The 24,827-nt window shown below is 49.2% G+C and overlaps 1 protein-coding gene across 24 annotated transcripts in view; it reads left to right on the top strand.

The window, feature by feature from the left end:
- Positions 1-24,827, top strand: part of LOC140632457 (zinc finger protein 300-like) — a 187,255-nt gene that overhangs the window by 89,393 nt on the left and 73,035 nt on the right. For 17 of the 24 annotated variants that reach the window (XR_012030019.1, XR_012030018.1, XR_012030017.1 and 14 more), the window contains one exon: positions 2,754-2,831. The exons of 4 other annotated variants lie outside the window; for them this stretch is intronic. The gene's annotated coding sequence lies outside the window, so the exon portion shown is untranslated. Of the gene's footprint in view, positions 1-2,753; positions 2,832-3,037; positions 3,191-16,735; positions 17,197-24,827 lie in introns of those variants that run through there. 3 more of the 24 variants (XR_012030035.1, XR_012030031.1, XR_012030039.1) reach the window with 3 other exon arrangements.

Here is a 24,827-nt window from a genome sequence, read left to right as displayed (position 1 = left end):
GAGGCCCCACGGCGGGAGGGGAGCTCCGGGAGCTGAACACGGGACAGTCAACACACATGGGGCTAGGGCACTGCGTTCTGGAGGTGCTGGTAACAGCGGGGAAGGCACAGCTGGCATCCGTTAAACCGCTGACCCAGTTGGTTGGCAGAGAGCCCCCTCCCTCGCCTCCCATCCGAGGGCAGTGCCTGCCGCGCTTCACCCTGGGGGGGCGCAGGGACTCTGCAGCAGCTGCGGGAATGGAACAGCCAGGAGCTGGGCTGCTCCGTGCACACGCCAGGCCTGATGCAGAGCAGGGAGCAGGCCTGGAGGGGTCCGGGGCCTCGGCACACAGGTCAGCCCTGCCCGATCCCCATCCCGGGCAGGAAGCAGAGGCCAGCAAGGTGCATGGGGCTGGAGGTGAGGATCGTGCACAGGTGCCAGGGAGGGGCTGTGACAGGGAGGAGGTGGCGCCAGGGGAGCTGGGCTCCCCCCGAGACAGAGGCGGCACAGAGACAGCCCCTCCACCAGGCGACAGGACAGCCAGGGGACCCGGGGAGTCCTGCTCCGCCCGCTGTGCACTCAGGCCAGGGGCTGGAGCGACAGCTGGCAGTACAACGGCCCGAGCAGCAGGCCCGGGCAAGGCACTGGAAGGGCACCTGGAGCCGCACCTCGAGACGCCCTCCACCTCCCCTCGCAGAGCACGGTCGATGCGCTGGAGGGCGGCTTTCTTCTCCCCGTCTAGGTCCCCAGCGGTGACTCCAAAGCCGAGCTCAGGGGCTGGCGGCAGCCGCACAGGACCCCCTGGCCTGTGTGGCAGCAGAGGGATCTTGCGTCTTCGGGGCCTGGAGCAGTCAGATGTGGGTGAGCGGTCCTTGCAGGGTTCTTTCTGCCCCGTGGTGGCACCCGCCTCCTGCTGGCGCTGGTTCTTCATCTGGCAGGGCACAGGAGGCGCAGCGGGACACGAGGGGCTGTCTTGGCTGACTTTCTCTGGGGGCCTCGGGGGCAGCCGGCCCTGTCTTCTGGCTGGACCCCTCCTCCTCTGCACGGACGGGAACTCCCTGGTGGAGCTGTAGGAGCTGCTGATGGCATTTCGAGTGCTGCACGAGCTCCTGCTGGACCTGTGGGACTTGTCGTCTGCTGCGTCGGCTGCTCTCTCTGCGGGGAGGCTTCTGTGCAGAGGCCCAGGCCTGGGCACGAAGGAACACAGGCTTCTGTCCACACCGAAGGGCCTGAATGCCGGCTGTGCTGCCCCGGCACCTTTAGGGCACCTTCTCCGAGCATCTGGGGGCTCTGTGAGGGCAGGGTCCTCCTCCTCCCGGGCGCTCCACGCCCTCTTCACTGCGGAGACGTCTTGGCCACAGCTGGGTGCTGCCACTGGCCCCGGGGTGACCAGCCGCAGCTGCGGCACGTAGGCAGGGAGTCTGCCCAGGGTGGACGCGGAGGTGAGGGACGCCTGTGCTTGGGGGGCTGACAGCATCGTCCTGTGCAGGCCGCCCCGCCTGCAGATCTGGGTGATGAGCCCCAGAACAGAGCGCAGGGCCCACGGGATCACAGAGTACCTTGTGGCCGATGCTAGGAACCAGCGCCGATCCCGGGTCGCGGCACACTTGTAGGATGGCCTAGGAGTTGACCCCGGCGTTTGGACCGCTGGGCCACCCCTGCGGGCCAAGGCTGGTCGGGGGGCGCAGTGAGCGGGCTGCAGGCGGCCGAGGCCTGCTGCCGGGGGCCCACCCCGCGGGGCCCGGGCCGTGCCTGAGGGGCGCAGCCTGCCCAGGTAGGTGCCCTTCGAGCACTTGGCTCCGGGCGGAGGCCGTGCATACAGAGCTGGGCTCCCAGCGCTCTCCTTCGGTTGCCAACGTGGCGGCGAAGGCCCAGAGCAGTGTTTGGCCCGTTGCCAGGACACGGCTTTGGAACCCAGGGCGCCTCAGGGTGCGCGCGCGCGGGCACGAGGCCCGCGAGGCCCGGGGGGCGCAGGGATTGTGCAGGCGGGCGCCTGAGCCCTGGCACCGCGATGGCAGGGATCCGGCCAAGGTGTGGCCACCCCGCGACCACCAGCCTCAGCTTTTCCCAGATCTCCTGCGGTGATGCTTGAGCTGAGGCACAGGAATCGCCTGGCACTCAGGGGTCCTTGTCCCTCGGCAGGGCCCCAGGGCCCTCAGGGAGGGTCCCTGGCATGATCCCCGCTCAATACAAACTGACTTTTCAATACAAACTGTGAAAGCCAGAAAACGATGCAGTCCCAGAAGATGTATCAGGATCCCGAGCTCTTTCTTAGCAGAAGGAACAGGGAACACTAGATCTCCTCCATCTTCCTACAGGTGGAAGTACCTTTATGATGGTTTTTTACCATAGAAAGTTTTCATATTTTCCATAACATAATCTAATTTTTCCCCTATGGTAAAAGTGAGAGTCTCTCCACCTAAAGATTTAGGACATATAGCCTTATATTTTTAAAATGTTCATCGTTTTACATCTTCGTTTCTATGCAGTATTTCATACAGTCGAACGGCATTTACTATAGAGCAGAGGTTGACAAAATTTAGTTTAGGAAAAGGGCCGAATAGTAAACAACTTAGGTTTTCTAGGCCATATGGCCTCTATCACAAGTCAACTCGCTGCTGTAGAGTGACAGCAGCCATAGACAATAATAAATAAGTCAATATTGCTATGTTTCAATGAAACTTTACTTATATCCACTAGAATTAGAATGTCACAAAATGTTCATGTATTTTGAGATACTATATTAACCATATTTTTTATCTTCTCCTCGTTAGGATGTGTTGACCTCCTGGGAGGGTGGTGGTTAATTCCTATTGCGATAAACAACTTGCCTGACAGCACTCCTCTCACAGGTAAACCAGCCCCATCCCATACCCCCAACCACCTCCTTTATCTAATAATCACAAACCGAGCCAATATTCCCCTGCCCTAAATCAATCCCGGGCCAGGGAACAGACAAAGACAATCCCTATGTCCCAAAGCCCTCCACAATTATTCAAGCCAGCCAATTCTAAACTGTTTGACCTGCTCTGCCTTTCCTTGCCCATGGAAATTCCAGGAAAGGCTACAGTCTGTAGTGCATTTGCCATGACCCACTTGGTGTTACATGGAATCGTTGCCTCGCTGTATTATATATGTACCCAAAACTAATATTACACCGCATGTTAACTATACTGGAATTAAAATAAAAACACTCTTATCTTTAAAAAACAAACACAAACACTATGATCTTTACTCCTGCCTCTTGACACTGGTGTTCGTGTCCCCGTGACCCTAGGTGATTCTGTAATTTATAAGAAAAGCATATTTAGTCGACTTAATGACAATGAAAATATATGTCTCACATTTGGTCATTGTCGATGGTTCCTGGCTCACGGCTTCCAAAACCCTTGGGATTTCCTGAGTGAGAAGAGCAATGGGAGCATCTTTTGTCATCCTATTGGTCTCCTGCCCTCAGTTTCTGAAATTGCTTTGGAGTCATAAAAGTGAAACGGGTGTCTCATGATTCATAATAGACCCTTTCCACCACAACTGGGTTTACATTCCTGATGTGACTTGTGGAAAGCACCTAAAGATGGTGGCTGGTTGCCAGGGGAACCAACGATGCATACAGGGGGGAAACTTTTAGTCCCACTCCCTGATCTTCAGGGATGGGCTAGGGGCTGGCCGTTGCATCAAGAACCAATGGCCAGTCCTTAATAGATAGAAAGCCTATATAATAAAGCCTCCCTAAAAACACAAAATGACAGAGTTTGAAGAGCTTCCAGGTTGGTGAACATGTGGAGATAATGGGGAGAGTGGCTTGTTTAGACAGCATGGAAGCTCCACACCTTTTTCCCACACCTGCCCTACATGTGTCTTCCGTTTAGCTGTTTCTGAATCCTACATTTTATAATAAATCAGTCATCGAATAAGTAAAATATTTGGGTTCTATGAGTTCTAATTAATTGAACCCAAGGGAAGGGCTTGTGGCTTGTGGCTCTGATCTATAGCCGGACAGTCAGTAACGACCTAAACTTGTGAACGGAGTTTAAGGAGTTGGCCTGGGAACCTCCAAGCAATAGCTGCTGGGTCATAACCATATAATAACCTGGGCTTGTGGCTAGGGTCTGAAGTGGGGAGGGGTGTCAATCTCGTAGGACTGAAGTGTGAAGCTGTGGGATCTAATGCTATGTCCCAGGACGTGTGACACAGTTGAGTTAAATTGTGGGACAGCTGGCTGATGTCCAAGAGTTGCTTATCATTGGTACGGGGAACCCCCTCAGTGGAATTGGGACCCGGAGACTTCTACCCTCCTCCCATCTCTAGGGGAACTTCAAGCAACACTAACCTTTTCTTTCAAAGACACTGACCCGTCATCACGCAGTCACTTTTATACACTAAAACACAAACACAGCTCTCTGAATTTTTTCCAGCCGTTTCCAAATGTGAAAAACATCCTATGGTCACAGACGGTAGAAAACCAGGCAGTTGGCTGATGTGGCCTGTGAGTAGCAGTTTACCAATCCATGGTCTACAGCCCTTCTGCCTCGCTCTCCCACTACCTAGCTGTGTGTTCCCCAGCGAGTGGGTGAATCCGTGTGTCTCCATTCAACATGTGTAAAACGAGGTTAATAATAGAATCTACTTCCTACAGTTCCTATGGGAGTATTAAATTAGTTAATACATTTAAAGCACCTAGAATCATGCATAGTACATAGTGCATAGCCTCGGTGCTATCTGACACTAACCGGCTAGAGTTGGGCCAAACTTCCAGATTAAGGGCACAGTCCTCCAGAAGATTGCCCTCACTTCAGTCACCAGCCGCATGCCCAGGAATCCGCAGGTCACCCTCACCTCTGGCTCGTGGGCTAAAGATTCAGCGCTTCCCAGTTCCCCCTCTGATACTTTGATAATTCACGACCGTGACTCACAGAACTCACGAAAGCACTGTGCTTGTGATTACAGTTTCATTACAGCATTAGGATATGAATGAGAACTAGCCAAAGGGTGAGACTCATAGTGTAAGATCTGAAAGGGCTACAAAAGTGAAACTTGTTTTCCTCTCTGTGTTGTCAGGATGTCATAGCCTCCAAGCACATCAATGGGGCCTACCGGGGACATTAAACACTAGGGAAATGCCAAGAATCTAGAGGCCACCTTTTAGAAACCAAGGACAAAAATCTGTATTTTGCCGGCCACGTTCTTTATTCCAAGCAAACGCTCTGTAGGTATTTCTGTTCATCGTAACTTTTAAGCCCTATGGAAACTGGCACAGCATGGAAGGTGATCATCCAAAGAGAACTTTTTCCCCAAGTAACCAGTTTCCCCAGAACTGTGGATACCTATCAGGGCACTGATTAATGTTGCACTAGATCAATGTGAAGCAACAGCATTTTCAGAACATCCACCTGCCCTGCGGAGGAAAACTATCTCTGGGTTTTTTCAAGTTGTTCTTTTTACTATTACTCAAAGGAGTTAGCTATTGGTCTTTATGTTTGTGTCATCAAAAATAATTGGCGTGTGTTCCTAGAAAATATGCCGCTGTTAGCTTTGACTTGCAGGCACTTTACGGAAAGCTCTGAGACGTGTTTCCCCTCTTGTCACAACGGTCTACTCTCAGGTCCATTCAGGGAGGCAGAAAAGCCGACTGCAAACATTGGAAAGGCTTGGGGCTCCAACTCCAATGCCTGAGTTAAGTCCTCCAAGCATTAGCGAAACGTGCTCGGGCCTGGGAGAGAGAATTGTCGCCGCGTCCTGGGTCTTGCGCCATCGCTAGGCTCGTGCGCCCGTTGGTCCTCCGACTGGGCCTTTTTGCAGGAAGGGTTTGGAGACGCAGGGGCTGGGGTCGGTGCGCGCCAGGCGCTGCAATGGGACGCGAGGCGCCCCGCCGCCCCCGGGCCCGGCCCCTCGGCCTCTCGGGCCCTCGCTGCGCATGTGCGGCGCCGCAGCGCAGGCTTTCCTTCTGGGAGACGGATTTCGCGGGCGAAGGGACCCGGCGCCCTCTTCTGCGCACGTGTGCCCTCCAAGGCCTGGCTGCAGCGCCCCGGGGGCGGGGGCGGGGGCCGAGTCCCGGGGCCCGAAGCCCTCCACGTGGTTGATGTCGGGCGGGCTTGAGAGGTGGGGGAAGAACAATAGGGGTCAGCAGGCCTTTGGGGGTAGGCGTGGATCGGGGCGTGTCGAAAGCTGCAGTGACCCTCCTCGACCTGGGTCCGTGAGCCCGGGGCGGCCGGGGTCCCCGCACTGCCTTCTGGCTGGTGCCCTGGCGCCGCGCTGCAGGTGTGGTGCCTGGAGCGCATCCAGCGGTGCCGGGCGCGCAAGGGCTGGACACCAAGGCGAGGAGCGCCCTCCGGGCTGTGGAAAGAGAACCAAGCTTTCCTGAAGGTCGGAAACGTTCCAGGGGGAGCGCTGCCCGCTTTTCCAATGGCATCTAACCTTTCACCCTTACAGCAGCGCTCCAAGTCCGCCTTTTAGGTCATGGGCTGCAACCCCGTAGTGAGTATGGGCGGTGAAATCTGTTTAGTGAGCTGCACTAACAGTTTTATTTGCCAGTATTTTTAGGTCGGACGTAATTTTCATAGAATGATTTGCACATAATTTACAGAGAACAAAAATGCAAAAATTGCCGATGGACCTGTGTAACAACCGCCCCCCCCCCACCCCGTGAAAATACAGAACAGTGTACTTCCCCAGAAAGTGCTGCCCCTTTTTAGTCAACCCCCACCCCCTGACCACCGCTTAAGGATCAATCAGTTTTACAATTTTATCTCTGCGGGTTAATTTCGCGTTTGTAGTACATCACGGAAGTGGCATCCTGCAGTATGTACTCTTGTATGGGGGCATTATTTAAAAATAGGTAAGATACTGTAGAATACCATATATATTCCCTTGTGACAAGGAGTGTTTTATGAAATTTGGTAAATTTCATAAATTATATGTAGTACATATAACTGTATTTTTTTTAAAGGACTGTTTACTGAGCATCCGTGAACCGCACACTCTTTCTAGTGCTGGGGACACAGTACTGAATCAAGCAGACAAAAAAACGCTGCCTTCTTGTAATTTAGTTGAAGTAGAGGTAGTCAGCTAACAATGTGCATTATCATACTGTATATTAGATAGTAAATTATAAGTTAGAAAGTAGATCAGGTAAAGGGAGATGGGGGGATTAAGTTTAAATTAGGTAGACAGCAGAGGCCTCCTTGGTGATTTTGAAGCAAAGACTTGAAGAGATGAAGACTAAGGGTGCCTGGTCTCTAGCTTACTTTAAGAATACTATATATAATACCGCGACATACAAAATATGTGTTAATTGTTATTGATAAGGCTTCCAGTCAACAGTAGGCAATTAGTTACATATTGCAGGATCCAAAGTAATATGCGGATTTCAAACTGCATGGGTGGGGGGTAGGTGTCTCTATACCCCATGCGGTTCAGAGGTTAACTGTGTGATGGTGGGGACATTAAGACAGACCTGCAGATGAAAAAGATCATAAGGTTAGTAGGAACAATTATATACCAATAAATTAGATGACCTAGAAAATGGACAAATTCCTAGAAGCACACAAGCTACTGAAACCGATTGAAGAAGAAAGAGAACAGCCCTATATCAGACCTATAATGAATGGACTGAATCAGTAAGCAAAAACCTCTCCACAAAGAAAAGCTCAGAACCAGATGGCTTAACTGGAAAATTCTATAAAACACTTAAGGAACTAATGGAAATTATTCTCAAATCTCCCAGCAGTGTCTGACTTTTTGATGCTATCTATCCTGGTGGGTATGAAGTGATACTAAAGCCAGACAGAGACATCGCAAGAAAATTACAAGCCCATATTTCTTAGGAGTATATATGAGAAAATCTTCAGCAAAATGTTATCAAACCAAATCTAGCATATTAAATGGATTATTAGTTTTTATTATTATTACTAGTATGAACAAGTGGGATTTATCCTAGAAATAAAAGAGTGGTTCATTATTTAAAAAAATCCATCAGCATACATTAATAGAATGAAGGAGGGGGAGCAATCCTGATCATCTCATCATCTCAATTAATGCAGAAAAAGTCTTTAACAAAGTTCAATACCCTTTTATGATGAAAATACAACAAACTAGAAGAAGGAAAATTCCTAAACATGATCAAGAAAACTTATGAATAACTCACAGATAACATATTCAGTGGTAAAAGACTAAAAGTTTTCCCTCTGCGATCCAGCACAGAACAAAGATGCCTTCTTTGAGCACTTTATTCAACATTGTGTTAAATGACAGCCAGAGCAATTAGCCAAGAAAAAGAAATGAAGGGCATCCAAATTAGAAAGAGAGATATAAAACTGTATCTATTCATAGGTAACATAATCTCAGTAAAATTAAAAAAAAAAAAAATCCCCGTCCTGCCTCAAACACAAACCAGTACAGCTAATAAAGAAATTCAGTAAAGCTGCAGGACACAAGATAGCATACAAAGTAAGTGGTATTTCCTTTTATTTTTTATTTTGTTTAAAGATTTTATTTATTTATTCATTATATATATATATAGAGAGAGAGAAGACAGAGAAAGAGAGAGAGAGAGAGAGAGAGGCAGAGACACAGGCAGAGGAGGAAGCAGGCTCCCCGCAGGGTGCGCGACGTGGGACTCGAATCTGGGTCTCCAGGATCGCGCCCTGGGCCAAAGCCCGGCACCAAACCGCTGAGCCACCCAGGGATCCCCGGAAGTGGTATTTCCATACAACATCAATGAACAATTCAAAAAAGACATTAAGCAAACAACTTGATAATAGTTTCCAAAGGAATAAAATACCAAGGAATAACTTAAACCAAGCACGTACACTTCTACACTGAAAATTACGAAAACACTGCTGAGAAAAGTTAAAGGCCTAAGCAAAAGGAAAGGTAGCATGCGATCGTTGATTGGGAAACTTGATATTTTTAAGATGCGGTATTGCCCAAAGGCATCTACAGCTTCAATGAAATCCCTATCAAAACTCAGTAGCTCCTTTTGCAGAAATGGAAAAGATGATCCTTAAATGCATATGGAACTGCAAGAGACCTGGAAGCGCCGAAACAATCTTGAAAAGAACAAAGTTGGAGGGCTTACACTTCCTGATTTCGAAAATTACTACAAAATTATGGTATAATGATGTGGTGCTACCATATGGGTAGACATATAGATCGAGAGAATAAATGGAGACTCTAGAAATCAACCCATATACCTATGTTCAAGTGGTTTTTGACATGAGTGGCAAGAGCATTCAACAAGGAGAGGACTGTTCTTTCAACAAGTGGTCCTGGGAACATTTGCTAGGCACATGACAAAGAATGAACCTGGATCCTTACACCGTATGTAAATAGCTAACAAACACATGAAGAATGCTTGATGTTATTAGTCAGCAGGAAAAGGCAGATCAAAACCACAGTGAGATACCACTTCACAGGCACTACATGGCTAACATCAAAAAGTCAGATAACAACAAATGGTAGTGATGATGCCCTGAAACTAGAACCATTAAACACTGCTGGTGGGAATGTAAAATGCTGTAGCACTTTGGAAAAAACCTTGGCAGCTCCTCAATGGTTACACATAGGCCTACTTTGGACCCAGCAATTCCACGGCCAGGAATCTACCCAAAAGAATTGAAAGTGGTGTGTGCACCAACATGTATACACTGTTGACACAATCAGAGACATCAAAAGGTAGAAACAGGCGCCAGGGTGATGCAGTCAGTTGAGCATCCAACTCTCGGTTTCAGCTTAGGTACAGTGGTCTCCGGGTCATGAGATCAAGCCCAGCCTCGGGCTCAGCACAGGGTGTGGAGTCTGCTGGAATTTCTCTCTCCCTCTCTCTCTTCCCCTTCACCTTGTGCTCTCTCTCTCTCTCTCTCTAATAAATAATTCTTTTTTAAGTACAAACAAGCCAAATGTCCATCAAAGGGTGAGTGAATCAAGAAAACATGGTATACAAAAACCATAAGATACCTAGGAATAAACCTAACCAAAGGGGCAAAGGATCTGTACTCTTGAAAACTATAGAACACTCATGAAAGAAACTGAAGAAAGCACGAAGAAATGGAAAAACAACACTCCGTGCTCGTGGATTGGAAGAACAAATATTGTTAAAATGCCTATGATATCTAGAGCAATCTAAAAATTCAATGCAATCCCTATCAAAATACTATCAACTTATTTCGGCGTTGAAACAAAGAATCCTAAAATTTGTATGGAACCAGAAAAGGACCCCAAATAGCCAACGGGATGGAATGTTGAAAAAGAAAACCAAAAGGGTGGCATCACGATTCCAGACCTCAAGCTCTATTCCAAAGCTGGAATCATCAAGAGAGTATGGTGGCACAGAAACAGATACGTAGATCAATGGAACAGAATAGAGAACCCATAAATGGACCCTCAACTCTGTGGTGAACTAATCTTCAACCAAGCAGGAAAGAATATCCGATGGAAAAAAGTCTCTTCAACAAATGGTGTTGGGAAAATTGGACAGCCACATGCTGAAGAATGAAACTGGATCATTTTCTTACACCATGCACAGAAATAGACTCAGAATGGAAGAAAGACCTAAATGTGAGACAGGAGTCCATCAAAATCCTAGAGGAGAACACAGGCGGCAACCTTTGTGACCTTGGCTGCAGCAACTCCTCACTAGACACATCTCCAAAGGTAAGGAAAACACAGGCAAAAATGAACTATTGGGACTTGATCAAGGTTAAAAGCTTTTGCACAGCAAAGGAAAGAGTCAACGAAATCGAAAGAAAACTGACAGTATGGGAGAAGATATTTGCAAATGACATATCAGGTAAAGGGCTAATATCCAAAATCCATAAAGAACTTATTAAATTCAACACCCAAAGAACAAAGAATCCAATCAGGAAATGGGCAGCAGACATGAACTGACAATTCTCCAGAGAGGACATACAAATGGCCAACGGACACATGAAAATATGCTCAATAGCATTGGCATCAGGGAAATACAAATAAAAACCACAATGAGATACCACCTCTCGCCAGTGAGAATGGCTAAAATTAACAAGTCGGGAAAGAACAGACATTGGCAAGGATGCAGAGAAAGGGGAACCCTTTTACACTGTTGCTGGGAAGGCAAGAAAAGAGTATGGAGGTTCCTCAAAAAGTAGAAAACAGAGCTACCCTATGACCCAGCAATTGCACAGCAGATATTCACCCCAAAGATACAAATGTAGTGATCTGAAGGGGCACCTGCATCCCAACTTATAGCAGCAATGTCCACAACAGCCAAACTATGGAAAGAGTCCCGATGTCCATTGACAGATGAATGGATAAAGAGGATGTATAGAGATATAGTTAGATAGATGGATAGATAGATAGATAGATAGATAGATAGAGAGAGAGAGAGAGAGATAGATAGATAACTAATCATTCACACATGATTAGTACTACTCAGCCATCAAAAAAAAAAGAAAGAAATTTTGCCAATTGCAATGATGTGGATGGAACTAAAGGCTATTATACTAAGTGAATAAAGTCAATGAGAGGAAGACAATTATCATAGGATCTCACTCATAGGTGGAATTTTAAGAAACAAAACAGGATCATATGGGAAGGGAGGGAAAAAAGAAAACAAAAGGACACCAGAGAGGGAGACAAACCATAAGAGACTCTTAATCACAGGAAATAAACTGAGGTTTGCTGGAGGGGAGGGGAGTGGGGCTAGGTGGGGCTAGGTGACGGACATTAAGAAGGGCACGTGGTGTAATGAGCACTGGATAGTATACTAAAGGCCACTAAATTAGACACTTTAAACGACTGAAGTATATCTCAATAAAGATGTTCTTTATTGAAACAAAAAAAAAACCGGAAAGTCTTAGAGTAGTCAAAGAAAACATATTCCCTTTAAGAACTAAGATTGTCAACTGACGTTTTTGTTTAATGCAAAGAAGTGGAGCAAGGCTTTATTTTAAGCTCTGGAGGAAACTGGTAGAACATAGAAAGAACATGGGGAGGGCATTTTTTTTTTCATTCACACACTTAGCATATGCAACTTTAATCAACCAAAAGAAAAAGTCCGAAATGTACAAGTGGAAAAAACATGTTGACACAGGCTTAACTAGTATCAGCTACTTTTATGTACAGCTGTATAAGTTCAAAAAAGCTATCCTATATGTATATACAAAAGTTGTTTATACACAAGTCTGTACAGAGGGTCTATACATTTATTTCCTCAGAACCCTTAGGTGCCACCTTTTGGTGAAGACACCAACACTTCATTCACATATCTTACCAAAAAAAGCCTATTTCCAGGATTGATAGCAGCACTGCATCCTGGATTCAGACCATGTAGGCTCCATTCCTTCTGTCAGTGCAAACCACACCAGGTGCCTGGGCTTCCCTAAATAGTTTTGCACAGAGTGCTCCAAAGTGAAAGTCCGTAAACCAACCCGAGATGAAGAAGCAGAGTCCTAATCAGGGTGCCACCATAGGTCCAGGCATAGGTGAGCCTGCCTGCCCTGTTCATTGACGGTACTCCAATTCATCTACACTGTGGGTCGAGGAGGAGTCGTGTGGGCTGCAGGACTGGAGGCAGATGGGACACGGGCCTGCGCGCACCGTCCTGGGGCCTGTAGCCACTGGGATCTGACACAGCCTCGAGCCACCCACCTTTGGGCAAAAGTGCGGGGCAAGGCTTGGGAATATTCTGGATGGTGGCTTTCGGAATGCCCAGGGTCGCTCCGGGTGCACAGAGGTCAGGGCTAGACTAGGGTTTCCCATGGGCATGAGGTCCATACACGTGAAGCCTAGAGGGAAGGGGCACGCGGGCGACTTGCCAGGAAGGAAGCTGTGGACTCAGGCCCGCATTTTCCTCCTAGACCCCAAAAGAGTGGATTGCGAGGTGGAGGCAAATGACTTGTGGCCCGGCGCAGCTCTTTTGCGACTCCCCGAGCCCTGGGCAGCTGACGAGGGGCTCGTCCTGGCAGGGCTGCTCCTGGCTGTGCTCAGCACAGAGGCAGCGCCGGGAGGAGTAGGGCCTGGGACCCACGCGACCCTGCAGGGGGCCTCGCTGGCAGTGCTGCTGGGCTCTGGGCTGGGCCTCGGGGGCCTCTGAGCCGCTAAGTGCCTCGGGCTGGGACTCACACGAGGGGCTTTCGGGGCTCCAGACACAGGGTTGTGTTGAGTGCTGGCTCGGGCGGTGGTGATGGGGGTGCTCCCGCAAGGGTGGCCCCGGGTGTTCGGGCCCAAGCTGTCCCCAGAGCGGTGTGTGCCGCTCGGGGCCCCGCTGGTTTGTGGCGTCACGCTGAGAGCTCCAAAGGTGCGCTTCCGACCTGGGGCAGCCTGTCTCCTCCCCAAGCCTGCGGGGGCTGCGCCAACCCCCAAGCTCAAGGGGGCTGGGCTTGCACCGCCAGCTATTGGGCAGGGCTGCCGGCTGTTGGGCCCAGCATTGGTCATGGAGCTAGGGGCGGTGGCCGTGCCGGGGGGCACGACAGCTGGGGTGGCAGCAACGCCTGGCTGGGTGCCAGCATGGGTCCCCGAGGTGCAGGAGGTGGGCGAGGAACCCCCGAAAGCCACCTGTGTGGCGCTGCCCAAGGTGAGCCGGCCTAGAGCCGAGGTCAGGGCCACGGCAGCGGTTGAGGCTGGAGCTGCCCGTTGTCCATAGGGGACAGCGCTGCGAAGGCTGGTGGCTCCCTGACACTGCCCGTCAGTGGCCCCGAATGTGGGCTGAGCTGGGGTTCCTGGGTTCCCACGGGGACGGTTCCCAGGTGGGCTGTGGCTCCAGAGCCCCAGCGTGTGCAGGCCAGTGGTGGCTGTGACTGAGCCCATGCTGTCTCTGGAGGGCATCGGAAGGGCCTGGGCAGATGGAAAGAAGCTCCCACTGGAGCCAGGGGGAGACCCCAAGAGCAGAGGCTGGCAAGGGGGAGTGCAGTCCATGGGGGTGACCTGGCCGTCAGAGGCTGGCTGGGGAGCCAAGCCTGCGGATGTGCCGCTTGAGGGGCTGGAAGGGACAGCACAAGTGACCGGCAGGCTCCTGGAAGGGGGGGCACGAGGCCCCACGGCGGGAGGGGAGCTCCGGGAGCTGAACACGGGACAGTCAACACACATGGGGCTAGGGCACTGCGTTCTGGAGGTGCTGGTAACAGCGGGGAAGGCACAGCTGGCATCCGTTAAACCGCTGACCCAGTTGGTTGGCAGAGAGCCCCCTCCCTCGCCTCCCATCCGAGGGCAGTGCCTGCCGCGCTTCACCCTGGGGGGGCGCAGGGACTCTGCAGCAGCTGCGGGAATGGAACAGCCAGGAGCTGGGCTGCTCCGTGCACACGCCAGGCCTGATGCAGAGCAGGGAGCAGGCCTGGAGGGGTCCGGGGCCTCGGCACACAGGTCAGCCCTGCCCGATCCCCATCCCGGGCAGGAAGCAGAGGCCAGCAAGGTGCATGGGGCTGGAGGTGAGGATCGTGCACAGGTGCCAGGGAGGGGCTGTGACAGGGAGGAGGTGGCGCCAGGGGAGCTGGGCTCCCCCCGAGACAGAGGCGGCACAGAGACAGCCCCTCCACCAGGCGACAGGACAGCCAGGGGACCCGGGGAGTCCTGCTCCGCCCGCTGTGCACTCAGGCCAGGGGCTGGAGCGACAGCTGGCAGTACAACGGCCCGAGCAGCAGGCCCGGGCAAGGCACTGGAAGGGCACCTGGAGCCGCACCTCGAGACGCCCTCCACCTCCCCTCGCAGAGCACGGTCGATGCGCTGGAGGGCGGCTTTCTTCTCCCCGTCTAGGTCCCCAGCGGTGACTCCAAAGCCGAGCTCAGGGGCTGGCGGCAGCCGCACAGGACCCCCTGGCCTGTGTGGCAGCAGAGGGATCTTGCGTCTTCGGGGCCTGGAGCAGTCAGACGTGGGTGAGCGGTCCTTGCAGGGTTCTTTCTGCCCCGTGGTGGCACCCGCCTCCTGCTGGCGCTGGTTCTTCATCTGGCAGGGCACAGGAGGCGCAGCGGGACACGAGGGGCTGTCTTGGCTGACTTTCTCTGGGGGCCTCGGGGGCAGCCGGCCCTGTCTTCTGGCTGGACCCCTCCTCCTCTGCACGGACGGGAACTCCCTGGTGGAGCTGTAGGAGCTGCTGATGGCATTTCGAGTGCTGCACGAGCTCCTGCTGGACCTGTGGGACTTGTCGTCTGCTGCGTCGGCTGCTCTCTCTGCGGGGAGGCTTCTGTGCAGAGGCCCAGGCCTGGGCACGAAGGAACACAGGCTTCTGTCCACACCGAAGGGCCTGAATGCCGGCTGTGCTGCCCCGGCACCTTTAGGGCACCTTCTCCGAGCATCTGGGGGCTCTGTGAGGGCAGGGTCCTCCTCCTCCCGGGCGCTCCACGCCCTCTTCACTGCGGAGACGTCTTGGCCACAGCTGGGTGCTGCCACTGGCCCCGGGGTGACCAGCCGCAGCTGCGGCACGTAGGCAGGGAGTCTGCCCAGGGTGGACGCGGAGGTGAGGGACGCCTGTGCTTGGGGGGCTGACAGCATCGTCCTGTGCAGGCCGCCCCGCCTGCAGATCTGGGTGATGAGCCCCAGAACAGAGCGCAGGGCCCACGGGATCACAGAGTACCTTGTGGCCGATGCTAGGAACCAGCGCCGATCCCGGGTCGCGGCACACTTGTAGGATGGCCTAGGAGTTGACCCCGGCGTTTGGACCGCTGGGCCACCCCTGCGGGCCAAGGCTGGTCGGGGGGCGCAGTGAGCGGGCTGCAGGCGGCCGAGGCCTGCTGCCGGGGGCCCACCCCGCGGGGCCCGGGCCGTGCCTGAGGGGCGCAGCCTGCCCAGGTAGGTGCCCTTCGAGCACTTGGCTCCGGGCGGAGGCCGTGCATACAGAGCTGGGCTCCCAGCGCTCTCCTTCGGTTGCCAACGTGGCGGCGAAGGCCCAGAGCAGTGTTTGGCCCGTTGCCAGGACACGGCTTTGGAACCCAGGGCGCCTCAGGGTGCGCGCGCGCGGGCACGAGGCCCGCGAGGCCCGGGGGGCGCAGGGATTGTGCAGGCGGGCGCCTGAGCCCTGGCACCGCGATGGCAGGGATCCGGCCAAGGTGTGGCCACCCCGCGACCACCAGCCTCAGCTTTTCCCAGATCTCCTGCGGTGATGCTTGAGCTGAGGCACAGGAATCGCCTGGCACTCAGGGGTCCTTGTCCCTCGGCAGGGCCCCAGGGCCCTCAGGGAGGGTCCCTGGCATGATCCCCGCTCAATACAAACTGACTTTTCAATACAAACTGTGAAAGCCAGAAAACGATGCAGTCCCAGAAGATGTATCAGGATCCCGAGCTCTTTCTTAGCAGAAGGAACAGGGAACACTAGATCTCCTCCATCTTCCTACAGGTGGAAGTACCTTTATGATGGTTTTTTACCATAGAAAGTTTTCATATTTTCCATAACATAATCTAATTTTTCCCCTATGGTAAAAGTGAGAGTCTCTCCACCTAAAGATTTAGGACATATAGCCTTATATTTTTAAAATGTTCATCGTTTTACATCTTCGTTTCTATGCAGTATTTCATACAGTCGAACGGCATTTACTATAGAGCAGAGGTTGACAAAATTTAGTTTAGGAAAAGGGCCGAATAGTAAACAACTTAGGTTTTCTAGGCCATATGGCCTCTATCACAAGTCAACTCGCTGCTGTAGAGTGACAGCAGCCATAGACAATAATAAATAAGTCAATATTGCTATGTTTCAATGAAACTTTACTTATATCCACTAGAATTAGAATGTCACAAAATGTTCATGTATTTTGAGATACTATATTAACCATATTTTTTATCTTCTCCTCGTTAGGATGTGTTGACCTCCTGGGAGGGTGGTGGTTAATTCCTATTGCGATAAACAACTTGCCTGACAGCACTCCTCTCACAGGTAAACCAGCCCCATCCCATACCCCCAACCACCTCCTTTATCTAATAATCACAAACCGAGCCAATATTCCCCTGCCCTAAATCAATCCCGGGCCAGGGAACAGACAAAGACAATCCCTATGTCCCAAAGCCCTCCACAATTATTCAAGCCAGCCAATTCTAAACTGTTTGACCTGCTCTGCCTTTCCTTGCCCATGGAAATTCCAGGAAAGGCTACAGTCTGTAGTGCATTTGCCATGACCCACTTGGTGTTACATGGAATCGTTGCCTCGCTGTATTATATATGTACCCAAAACTAATATTACACCGCATGTTAACTATACTGGAATTAAAATAAAAACACTCTTATCTTTAAAAAACAAACACAAACACTATGATCTTTACTCCTGCCTCTTGACACTGGTGTTCGTGTCCCCGTGACCCTAGGTGATTCTGTAATTTATAAGAAAAGCATATTTAGTCGACTTAATGACAATGAAAATATATGTCTCACATTTGGTCATTGTCGATGGTTCCTGGCTCACGGCTTCCAAAACCCTTGGGATTTCCTGAGTGAGAAGAGCAATGGGAGCATCTTTTGTCATCCTATTGGTCTCCTGCCCTCAGTTTCTGAAATTGCTTTGGAGTCATAAAAGTGAAACGGGTGTCTCATGATTCATAATAGACCCTTTCCACCACAACTGGGTTTACATTCCTGATGTGACTTGTGGAAAGCACCTAAAGATGGTGGCTGGTTGCCAGGGGAACCAACGATGCATACAGGGGGGAAACTTTTAGTCCCACTCCCTGATCTTCAGGGATGGGCTAGGGGCTGGCCGTTGCATCAAGAACCAATGGCCAGTCCTTAATAGATAGAAAGCCTATATAATAAAGCCTCCCTAAAAACACAAAATGACAGAGTTTGAAGAGCTTCCAGGTTGGTGAACATGTGGAGATAATGGGGAGAGTGGCTTGTTTAGACAGCATGGAAGCTCCACACCTTTTTCCCACACCTGCCCTACATGTGTCTTCCGTTTAGCTGTTTCTGAATCCTACATTTTATAATAAATCAGTCATCGAATAAGTAAAATATTTGGGTTCTATGAGTTCTAATTAATTGAACCCAAGGGAAGGGCTTGTGGCTTGTGGCTCTGATCTATAGCCGGACAGTCAGTAACGACCTAAACTTGTGAACGGAGTTTAAGGAGTTGGCCTGGGAACCTCCAAGCAATAGCTGCTGGGTCATAACCATATAATAACCTGGGCTTGTGGCTAGGGTCTGAAGTGGGGAGGGGTGTCAATCTCGTAGGACTGAAGTGTGAAGCTGTGGGATCTAATGCTATGTCCCAGGACGTGTGACACAGTTGAGTTAAATTGTGGGACAGCTGGCTGATGTCCAAGAGTTGCTTATCATTGGTACGGGGAACCCCCTCAGTGGAATTGGGACCCGGAGACTTCTACCCTCCTCCCATCTCTAGGGGAACTTCAAGCAACACTAACCTTTTCTTTCAAAGACACTGACCCGTCATCACGCAGTCACTTTTATACACTAAAACACAAACACAGCTCTCTGAATTTTTTCCAGCCGTTTCCAAATGTGAAAAACATCCTATGGTCACAGACGGTAGAAAACCAGGCAGTTGGCTGATGTGGCCTGTGAGTAGCAGTTTACCAATCCATGGTCTACAGCCCTTCTGCCTCGCTCTCCCACTACCTAGCTGTGTGTTCCCCAGCGAGTGGGTGAATCCGTGTGTCTCCATTCAACATGTGTAAAACGAGGTTAATAATAGAATCTACTTCCTACAGTTCCTATGGGAGTATTAAATTAGTTAATACATTTAAAGCACCTAGAATCATGCATAGTACATAGTGCATAGCCTCGGTGCTATCTGACACTAACCGGCTAGAGTTGGGCCAAACTTCCAGATTAAGGGCACAGTCCTCCAGAAGATTGCCCTCACTTCAGTCACCAGCCGCATGCCCAGGAATCCGCAGGTCACCCTCACCTCTGGCTCGTGGGCTAAAGATTCAGCGCTTCCCAGTTCCCCCTCTGATACTTTGATAATTCACGACCGTGACTCACAGAACTCACGAAAGCACTGTGCTTGTGATTACAGTTTCATTACAGCATTAGGATATGAATGAGAACTAGCCAAAGGGTGAGACTCATAGTGTAAGATCTGAAAGGGCTACAAAAGTGAAACTTGTTTTCCTCTCTGTGTTGTCAGGATGTCATAGCCTCCAAGCACATCAATGGGGCCTACCGGGGACATTAAACACTAGGGAAATGCCAAGAATCTAGAGGCCACCTTTTAGAAACCAAGGACAAAAATCTGTATTTTGCCGGCCACGTTCTTTATTCCAAGCAAACGCTCTGTAGGTATTTCTGTTCATCGTAACTTTTAAGCCCTATGGAAACTGGCACAGCATGGAAGGTGATCATCCAAAGAGAACTTTTTCCCCAAGTAACCAGTTTCCCCAGAACTGTGGATACCTATCAGGGCACTGATTAATGTTGCACTAGATCAATGTGAAGCAACAGCATTTTCAGAACATCCACCTGCCCTGCGGAGGAAAACTATCTCTGGGTTTTTTCAAGTTGTTCTTTTTACTATTACTCAAAGGAGTTAGCTATTGGTCTTTATGTTTGTGTCATCAAAAATAATTGGCGTGTGTTCCTAGAAAATATGCCGCTGTTAGCTTTGACTTGCAGGCACTTTACGGAAAGCTCTGAGACGTGTTTCCCCTCTTGTCACAACGGTCTACTCTCAGGTCCATTCAGGGAGGCAGAAAAGCCGACTGCAAACATTGGAAAGGCTTGGGGCTCCAACTCCAATGCCTGAGTTAAGTCCTCCAAGCATTAGCGAAACGTGCTCGGGCCTGGGAGAGAGAATTGTCGCCGCGTCCTGGGTCTTGCGCCATCGCTAGGCTCGTGCGCCCGTTGGTCCTCCGACTGGGCCTTTTTGCAGGAAGGGTTTGGAGACGCAGGGGCTGGGGTCGGTGCGCGCCAGGCGCTGCAATGGGACGCGAGGCGCCCCGCCGCCCCCGGGCCCGGCCCCTCGGCCTCTCGGGCCCTCGCTGCGCATGTGCGGCGCCGCAGCGCAGGCTTTCCTTCTGGGAGACGGATTTCGCGGGCGAAGGGACCCGGCGCCCTCTTCTGCGCACGTGTGCCCTCCAAGGCCTGGCTGCAGCGCCCCGGGGGCGGGGGCGGGGGCCGAGTCCCGGGGCCCGAAGCCCTCCACGTGGTTGATGTCGGGCGGGCTTGAGAGGTGGGGGAAGAACAATAGGGGTCAGCAGGCCTTTGGGGGTAGGCGTGGATCGGGGCGTGTCGAAAGCTGCAGTGACCCTCCTCGACCTGGGTCCGTGAGCCCGGGGCGGCCGGGGTCCCCGCACTGCCTTCTGGCTGGTGCCCTGGCGCCGCGCTGCAGGTGTGGTGCCTGGAGCGCATCCAGCGGTGCCGGGCGCGCAAGGGCTGGACACCAAGGCGAGGAGCGCCCTCCGGGCTGTGGAAAGAGAACCAAGCTTTCCTGAAGGTCGGAAACGTTCCAGGGGGAGCGCTGCCCGCTTTTCCAATGGCATCTAACCTTTCACCCTTACAGCAGCGCTCCAAGTCCGCCTTTTAGGTCATGGGCTGCAACCCCGTAGTGAGTATGGGCGGTGAAATCTGTTTAGTGAGCTGCACTAACAGTTTTATTTGCCAGTATTTTTAGGTCGGACGTAATTTTCATAGAATGATTTGCACATAATTTACAGAGAACAAAAATGCAAAAATTGCCGATGGACCTGTGTAACAACCGCCCCCCCCCCACCCCGTGAAAATACAGAACAGTGTACTTCCCCAGAAAGTGCTGCCCCTTTTTAGTCAACCCCCACCCCCTGACCACCGCTTAAGGATCAATCAGTTTTACAATTTTATCTCTGCGGGTTAATTTCGCGTTTGTAGTACATCACGGAAGTGGCATCCTGCAGTATGTACTCTTGTATGGGGGCATTATTTAAAAATAGGTAAGATACTGTAGAATACCATATATATTCCCTTGTGACAAGGAGTGTTTTATGAAATTTGGTAAATTTCATAAATTATATGTAGTACATATAACTGTATTTTTTTTAAAGGACTGTTTACTGAGCATCCGTGAACCGCACACTCTTTCTAGTGCTGGGGACACAGTACTGAATCAAGCAGACAAAAAAACGCTGCCTTCTTGTAATTTAGTTGAAGTAGAGGTAGTCAGCTAACAATGTGCATTATCATACTGTATATTAGATAGTAAATTATAAGTTAGAAAGTAGATCAGGTAAAGGGAGATGGGGGGATTAAGTTTAAATTAGGTAGACAGCAGAGGCCTCCTTGGTGATTTTGAAGCAAAGACTTGAAGAGATGAAGACTAAGGGTGCCTGGTCTCTAGCTTACTTTAAGAATACTATATATAATACCGCGACATACAAAATATGTGTTAATTGTTATTGATAAGGCTTCCAGTCAACAGTAGGCAATTAGTTACATATTGCAGGATCCAAAGTAATATGCGGATTTCAAACTGCATGGGTGGGGGGTAGGTGTCTCTATACCCCATGCGGTTCAGAGGTTAACTGTGTGATGGTGGGGACATTAAGACAGACCTGCAGATGAAAAAGATCATAAGGTTAGTAGGAACAATTATATACCAATAAATTAGATGACCTAGAAAATGGACAAATTCCTAGAAGCACACAAGCTACTGAAACCGATTGAAGAAGAAAGAGAACAGCCCTATATCAGACCTATAATGAATGGACTGAATCAGTAAGCAAAAACCTCTCCACAAAGAAAAGCTCAGAACCAGATGGCTTAACTGGAAAATTCTATAAAACACTTAAGGAACTAATGGAAATTATTCTCAAATCTCCCAGCAGTGTCTGACTTTTTGATGCTATCTATCCTGGTGGGTATGAAGTGATACTAAAGCCAGACAGAGACATCGCAAGAAAATTACAAGCCCATATTTCTTAGGAGTATATATGAGAAAATCTTCAGCAAAATGTTATCAAACCAAATCTAGCATATTAAATGGATTATTAGTTTTTATTATTATTACTAGTATGAACAAGTGGGATTTATCCTAGAAATAAAAGAGTGGTTCATTATTTAAAAAAATCCATCAGCATACATTAATAGAATGAAGGAGGGGGAGCAATCCTGATCATCTCATCATCTCAATTAATGCAGAAAAAGTCTTTAACAAAGTTCAATACCCTTTTATGATGAAAATACAACAAACTAGAAGAAGGAAAATTCCTAAACATGATCAAGAAAACTTATGAATAACTCACAGATAACATATTCAGTGGTAAAAGACTAAAAGTTTTCCCTCTGCGATCCAGCACAGAACAAAGATGCCTTCTTTGAGCACTTTATTCAACATTGTGTTAAATGACAGCCAGAGCAATTAGCCAAGAAAAAGAAATGAAGGGCATCCAAATTAGAAAGAGAGATATAAAACTGTATCTATTCATAGGTAACATAATCTCAGTAAAATTAAAAAAAAAAAAAATCCCCGTCCTGCCTCAAACACAAACCAGTACAGCTAATAAAGAAATTCAGTAAAGCTGCAGGACACAAGATAGCATACAAAGTAAGTGGTATTTCCTTTTATTTTTTATTTTGTTTAAAGATTTTATTTATTTATTCATTATATATATATATAGAGAGAGAGAAGACAGAGAAAGAGAGAGAGAGAGAGAGAGAGGCAGAGACACAGGCAGAGGAGGAAGCAGGCTCCCCGCAGGGTGCGCGACGTGGGACTCGAATCTGGGTCTCCAGGATCGCGCCCTGGGCCAAAGCCCGGCACCAAACCGCTGAGCCACCCAGGGATCCCCGGAAGTGGTATTTCCATACAACATCAATGAACAATTCAAAAAAGACATTAAGCAAACAACTTGATAATAGTTTCCAAAGGAATAAAATACCAAGGAATAACTTAAACCAAGCACGTACACTTCTACACTGAAAATTACGAAAACACTGCTGAGAAAAGTTAAAGGCCTAAGCAAAAGGAAAGGTAGCATGCGATCGTTGATTGGGAAACTTGATATTTTTAAGATGCGGTATTGCCCAAAGGCATCTACAGCTTCAATGAAATCCCTATCAAAACTCAGTAGCTCCTTTTGCAGAAATGGAAAAGATGATCCTTAAATGCATATGGAACTGCAAGAGACCTGGAAGCGCCGAAACAATCTTGAAAAGAACAAAGTTGGAGGGCTTACACTTCCTGATTTCGAAAATTACTACAAAATTATGGTATAATGATGTGGTGCTACCATATGGGTAGACATATAGATCGAGAGAATAAATGGAGACTCTAGAAATCAACCCATATACCTATGTTCAAGTGGTTTTTGACATGAGTGGCAAGAGCATTCAACAAGGAGAGGACTGTTCTTTCAACAAGTGGTCCTGGGAACATTTGCTAGGCACATGACAAAGAATGAACCTGGATCCTTACACCGTATGTAAATAGCTAACAAACACATGAAGAATGCTTGATGTTATTAGTCAGCAGGAAAAGGCAGATCAAAACCACAGTGAGATACCACTTCACAGGCACTACATGGCTAACATCAAAAAGTCAGATAACAACAAATGGTAGTGATGATGCCCTGAAACTAGAACCATTAAACACTGCTGGTGGGAATGTAAAATGCTGTAGCACTTTGGAAAAAACCTTGGCAGCTCCTCAATGGTTACACATAGGCCTACTTTGGACCCAGCAATTCCACGGCCAGGAATCTACCCAAAAGAATTGAAAGTGGTGTGTGCACCAACATGTATACACTGTTGACACAATCAGAGACATCAAAAGGTAGAAACAGGCGCCAGGGTGATGCAGTCAGTTGAGCATCCAACTCTCGGTTTCAGCTTAGGTACAGTGGTCTCCGGGTCATGAGATCAAGCCCAGCCTCGGGCTCAGCACAGGGTGTGGAGTCTGCTGGAATTTCTCTCTCCCTCTCTCTCTTCCCCTTCACCTTGTGCTCTCTCTCTCTCTCTCTCTAATAAATAATTCTTTTTTAAGTACAAACAAGCCAAATGTCCATCAAAGGGTGAGTGAATCAAGAAAACATGGTATACAAAAACCATAAGATACCTAGGAATAAACCTAACCAAAGGGGCAAAGGATCTGTACTCTTGAAAACTATAGAACACTCATGAAAGAAACTGAAGAAAGCACGAAGAAATGGAAAAACAACACTCCGTGCTCGTGGATTGGAAGAACAAATATTGTTAAAATGCCTATGATATCTAGAGCAATCTAAAAATTCAATGCAATCCCTATCAAAATACTATCAACTTATTTCGGCGTTGAAACAAAGAATCCTAAAATTTGTATGGAACCAGAAAAGGACCCCAAATAGCCAACGGGATGGAATGTTGAAAAAGAAAACCAAAAGGGTGGCATCACGATTCCAGACCTCAAGCTCTATTCCAAAGCTGGAATCATCAAGAGAGTATGGTGGCACAGAAACAGATACGTAGATCAATGGAACAGAATAGAGAACCCATAAATGGACCCTCAACTCTGTGGTGAACTAATCTTCAACCAAGCAGGAAAGAATATCCGATGGAAAAAAGTCTCTTCAACAAATGGTGTTGGGAAAATTGGACAGCCACATGCTGAAGAATGAAACTGGATCATTTTCTTACACCATGCACAGAAATAGACTCAGAATGGAAGAAAGACCTAAATGTGAGACAGGAGTCCATCAAAATCCTAGAGGAGAACACAGGCGGCAACCTTTGTGACCTTGGCTGCAGCAACTCCTCACTAGACACATCTCCAAAGGTAAGGAAAACACAGGCAAAAATGAACTATTGGGACTTGATCAAGGTTAAAAGCTTTTGCACAGCAAAGGAAAGAGTCAACGAAATCGAAAGAAAACTGACAGTATGGGAGAAGATATTTGCAAATGACATATCAGGTAAAGGGCTAATATCCAAAATCCATAAAGAACTTATTAAATTCAACACCCAAAGAACAAAGAATCCAATCAGGAAATGG

This window comes from Canis lupus, chromosome 4 (assembly GCF_048164855.1).
Source record: "Canis lupus baileyi chromosome 4, mCanLup2.hap1, whole genome shotgun sequence".
Classification (NCBI taxonomy): Eukaryota; Metazoa; Chordata; class Mammalia; order Carnivora; family Canidae; genus Canis; species Canis lupus.
This window is presented reverse-complemented; position numbering and strand designations above follow the sequence as displayed.